Source organism: Rattus norvegicus, chromosome 7, assembly GCF_021556685.1.
Source record: "Rattus norvegicus strain SHRSP/BbbUtx chromosome 7, alternate assembly SHRSP_T2T, whole genome shotgun sequence".
In the NCBI taxonomy this organism is placed as follows: Eukaryota; Metazoa; Chordata; class Mammalia; order Rodentia; family Muridae; genus Rattus; species Rattus norvegicus.
The window spans coordinates 54,362,417-54,368,416 of record NC_141540.1 but is presented as its reverse complement, the minus strand read 5'-3'; positions in this window follow the sequence as shown (position 1 = coordinate 54,368,416).

The window sequence follows — 6,000 nt, the reverse complement described above, 5'->3', positions numbered from 1 at the left end:
AACCTAGCACGACTTTGGGGGAAAGTCTCAATGAGCTATTATCTTAATTAAGTTAATTGAACTGAACACAACCAAGCAGGCAGCAAGTAACAATAATGAATTATAACATGGAACTTTGAGATGAAGCAAACATCTCTCTTCCTGTAATACATCTCTTGCTCTATTGTTCAGCAGCAACAGAGACAAAGGACGGCAGCTTCTGCAAGGTAGCTGCGTGCTCTGTAGACACCCATTAGCTAGCTACACTTGGTCCAGGGTGAAATTCAACTTTCCTGCTGCCTTGGTGATTTTTCTGTTGATGCCTCCTTGCTGAAAATGGAAAGGTACAGTTCACAACCATTACTGAATCAGAATCTAATTCTCTCCTTCCGTCTGTTAATATTCACTGGTGTTTGCCCTCCTATCTGGTGCTCATTTGATTAGGGTTGTTTCTCCTGAAAATGACCTCATTGCTACTTAGCATCCTTTTATCTTTTATCCACTTGTGCTTAAAGCCTGTTTTTGTGTGGTCTGTCTGAACGCTGTGCTGTTAATTTCCAATTGCAATTTAGAGGGAACATACTATTCTAATTCTTAAGTTTCTGTCACAGTGAAGCCTCCCTTCACCTTACAAGTAGAACAGCTTTGTTGCAAGCAACACACAGTTTGGTCTGTTGGTTTTAATCCATTCGCTCACTATACATTTTTATAATCCAAGAATTACTTTATATTAAGGGTGAGAAAAGTTGACTCTCACTCTTCATATTGTACAGCCTCCTTTGGGTTTGGTGTCAGTCCTTCCTTTCTTTCTTTACAATATCATCTTCCTGTAGGAAAATGGCCCCGAAAGGTTAATTTCATTGCTCGCTTGTTCTTTTTATTTTGTCCGTTTTTGCTCATTTTGATTTAAAAAAATGACTACATTTTTGCTTTTTGGTCATGGGTAAAGCTCACTAAAACACCTTTTTTATTAAAATAAGGTGACATGATATAAATGCAAAGACAAGAAAGAACACAATTAAAAGAAACATAGTGGTAGGAAAATACTGCACTTTCGTGCCCTCTCTCCTACAGTTGGATTATTATTTCGACTGGCTTTCTCTTTTAGTTCACATACTAAAGATGCTAAGGTTGATACATTACACTTAATTCTGAGCGTGCGTATAGAATTGTTCTTAGAAGCAAGTTTTGCATGTTTTGCTTACTCATTAACATTTCTTCCCCTCTGTTGGAAGTACTTCCTTTAAGATTTCTTGTATAACAGGTTTAATGAGATATAAACTCTCAGCTTTTATATGTATTGGAATTCATTACATTTTCTTCGTTTCTAAAGGACAGATTAGCTGGGTGCAACATCCTTAGTGGTTAAGGACTCTGCCCTGTGAAATTATTACTGAAAGCCTGATACTGGGTTAAAGAGAGTACTGCACGCTATTTTTTTTATAGTCTTTTGTTTTCAATTTTGAGATTAATTATGAGTGGATGCAGACTTAAGATGGTTAGTTTTGACTAAGTACTCTGATATCCTTGCATCTTGACATTGGTACCTTTCTATGTTTGGGAAGTTTGTTCTCTCCTTTTGTTTCACTTTGTTTTTGAGACATAGTTAGTCCGCACAGCCCGGGCTGCTCTGGAAATTTCTCTTTATAGACCAAACTGGCCTTGAACTCAGAGATTTGTCTGCCTCTACCTCCCAAGGGCTGGGATTAAAGGTGTGTGCTGTGTCCAGCCCTTTTCTCATTTTTTTTTATATATAGTACGTTTACCCCTTCAGTATTCCTCGAGTCCGTCCCATTCCCCAGTAGGCAAAACATTCACATTTTTAATAAGATCCCAGAATACCTCTAAGTATTCTATATTTTTCTTTCTTATTTTTTACTTTTATTTTCCTCTCCCAACTAGATTTTTTCTTTCAAGCTGGTTGCCTTTGAGCTCACTAAGTCTTTTTTGTTTGCCTTGATGTTGATGCCTCGTCATGCATTCTAAATTTTCTAAGTAAACCTTTCAGCTTTAGAATCTTTTATAAGATTTATTTAAAAACTGTTTCAAACCCTTTGTTAAAATTCCTTTATAATGGTGAAATACCTGGTTTCTCTAAGCTCATTGAGCTTCCAAATGAGCTCTTGTAAATCCCCTAAGAATTCTCCCATAATAGTTACTATCTGGTCAATTTCTGACTCATAATTTTGCCTATTAGCTAAGGCAGGGTTTTTTTAATCCTTCTGCCACTTGATGGGGCATCCTTTGGTCACTTGAGAATTAGATATTTTGGTACTTTTGTTATGTCTTTTTTTTTTTTTAAATACCAGGTCTGTATAGAAAATCTTAATAAACTGCTAAGTTTTTCCTGTCCTTTTCTTCTACATCTGAAAGAGTTTTATAGCTATTATTTCAGTACTAGATGGTACTCAGGTACATCTACTGTTTATGGATCTACTGTTATGCTTTAGGTCTTCCAGTGCTAGGGGAATTCCAAGAGCAGGCTTGCCTCAACCATAATGTCAATATGTCGTTAAAAGAGTTTTCTGCACCTCATGTTTTTCCTTGGTGCCAGAGGTAGTTGCAGATACCTGATTCACGGTTCTGACTGCTCTGAGGTCATATATGCTGAGTCGCCTTGTCTCTGAGCAGAATTGCATTAGAAGAATCAGCGCCGGGATCTGATGCCCCTACTGTGAAAACCATGCCACTAAAAGCAACACAGTCCTGGGGAGACCTAGGACCCATCCACTGCCCTGTCGTGGCATTCCTCCCAGACTGTTGGACCAGCCACAAAAGATTGCAGCTAATATAGAAATTCAAATAGCAGGGCCGTATTTATTTTTTGAACACAAAGGTTGTCCCTTTGTTTCCATCCATATTCTGGCCATTCTGGCCCCTAAGAAGAGGGGCCATTAAGGTCTGTCTAGCATGAGTTTCACCAGCCCAATGCTAAGTTTTAGGTCAGTGTAGTGTTTACTGTCTTGTGCTATCCATCCTCCGGAGGCCATATTGGTGAAATGTACCTGTGGCTGCCTAGTATGCTGTAAAGTTGGACTAGACCAGAGTCTCTCAGTTGCAGTGACTATACAGAATCTGGGAGGCACTGAAGCTTTTAGAGCCTAGTTCCTCAAGTCTTCAAGAGCAAAGAAACAAGGAATTCAAGATCTTTTCTCAGTTTTCCTGACACCAGTCTTCTGAGTAGGACTTATGTCAATCCAGCCCAAAATTTATGCTCCCTCCCATGAGATATAGTCATATGCTTAGCTTAGGGCAGTTCTAGAGAGCATTTGTGACCAGTTCTATTACAGCGGCTGACTGGGGGACAAGCAGTGAAGATTGACTTTATGCCACAAAACCCAGGCTAACAGGAGTCTTCCCCCAAGTTTCACTCCCATAGAGGAATGTACAGTTTTAAGATGAAGTTAGACTTGTACTCCAAGGTTGGAAAAAAATGCATGTGGTACTCAAGTCTGTCCACAACATCCATGTTTATGAATGATTCTGTGACCACTCAAGAGCTATATCAGTATGCCCTTGCTGCAGTCAGGGTCCTTTAGTTTCTATCCATTGTTAGTACTTATCATCACAGGCCTGACATTGACCTCTGTGACTCAGGGTTCTGGTTCACTGTTATACTCTGCTCCACACTGAGGGTAGACTTGCCCTTAGCTCAACATTCTGAGCATCCTTAGGATAAAGTAATCTAAGCAATTATCTGTCTTGCTTAGCAGGTCAAGTAGTTCTATCTACAAGTGCTATTCTAGCAGGCTTGCCAGCATTGCATTTATCCTGTGAAGGGCAGGCAGGGATGAGTTTCATATCATGAGTAGTTAGCTTTCTCATTCCTCTGACCAAATAGCTGACAAGGAGCCACTTACATAGGGAAAGGTTGATTTTCCCTATACTTGGAGAAGTATGGTCCATCACGGTGAGGAAGTCATACATTACTCGTATAAGATTACTAATCACATTGCATCCACAGTAAAGAAACAGAACTGAATGCAAATGTTCAACTAGATTCCTCTTTTCCTGGCAGCTTAGAGCAACATTCCAGGAAATGGTGTCTCTCACAATTCCAATAGCTCCTCCCTCCTAGACAACCCATCAGAAATCTGACTAGAGAGTTGTCTCAAGGTGACTCTAGTGCCTACAAAGTTTAGATTCAATATGAATAAATCACAAAATTCTAAGTCCTGAACTTTTTTACTCCAATGCAAGGGACATTTCTCTTCATTGGATAAATTGGGTCCTGGAATGATGTGACCTGGGAAACTTCTGACTGCTTTCCTTAACAGGGGTTTCATTTTGTTTACTGAAGGCAGAGAGAATGGACAGAGCTTTTCCTTGGTTTCATTTGTTCCTGGGAAGGCAGTGGTGTTCAACATATGGAGAAAAAATTACAAGAAGATACCATGTAAGTCCCCATCTTGCCTAACCTATTTCATAGTAACTTTTGATTTTTTTTCACTAGAGGATATAAATGTTTTTGCCTTGTTTCTTTCTCATCATTGTACATTTGTCAGATGATGGCTGTATATACTTACAGAGGGGTTTTGGCATAAAAATGATTCAACTATGAAGTGGACAAAGAATATATCTCTCTTAAATTATTGGCTGTGCTTTAGACAATGAATCTTCATGCTTACAGCAAAAAACCTAAGGCTGAAGACCAATTACAAGAGGTTTACTGTAAACAGTTTGGGGCAGTCTCTGGTTTTCTTTTCTAAACTTGGTTTCAGATGAGACTATATTGTGGGACAAGGATAGTTTTCTTGGATACATACATACATACATACATAAGTACATACACACACATACTTGCACATACATACACACACATACATACATACATGCATACATTCACACATAGTTTTGGTCATAAGTAAAGCTTTAGGGTTGAAAAATAAAATACAGAGAAATGGCCATATTATATAAGGTACTGTATATCAGGTCAAATTTTGAGAAAAATAACATAGATAATGGAGAGCCATTAAATTTTGGGACACAAAAGTGATAAAAATTTGAAGTTGGCAGATCATTTTAAGAGTGCCTGGAAGAAAAAGAAAATACATCATAAAATGCGAACTAGGAATAAATCAATAGAAATCCATCTTTGCTCTTTTTTTATTGGTGACAATTTGGGCAAAACAAAACATACATTTTCTTCTTTCTTGTGATAGAAGTATTTTTCTATTATTTTATAAAAAACAAATATGTGTATGCTTATGTGTATATATATGTATATGTGTATGTGTGTGATTATAAAAGACAATGCTGACAAAGGAAAGTAATAACAAATTACGATGAGAATAAAATAAAACACAATTGATTATCATGTAAATATGAACATGTAGTATTTCAGTATTGTAGGCTCCCAGAGGATTTTAGAATTAAATTATGACATAAAATTGATGTCTACACTAATGCCTTGATTAAGATATGTGACGTTAAATAGGTATAATGCATCCATTGCTGATGCTGAGGGGCAAAAAGGAAGTTATAGAGCATGCATGGATGCATAATAAAAATAATAAAGATAATGAGACATTAACTCTACCATTTTGTATGTATTTCATCATTAATCTCATTAGTAAAAGTTAAAGCAACACAGGACACAGTTACATAAGCAATTCCTTGTTACCATGGTAAACTCAAACACATAGAGAGAGCAAGCTATGAATCACTATTCCAAACAGTCCTTAACTCTATCAGCTTTGGTTAAGGGGCCAGCCCCTGTACTACACAGACGGTCAACAGCTACCACAAAGTAGCACAATTTGAACAGTCCTATTGTTATGTGGCAGTAAACACTTTGATGGCATTATCCACAAACCACCATTCATCACAATATTTGTTAATGTAAATAAATGTTGTAGCCATAAAAAATACCTGATTACTTTTTTATAGAAATGTGTTGTTTTTATTACAAAGAATCTCCCAAAACGGAAATATCTCAAAAAGGGAGCTAGGCTAACAACCTCCACCTACAGAATTGGGGGAAGATGGGGCAATTTAAGGTTTTTTCTACTTGCCTAAGAT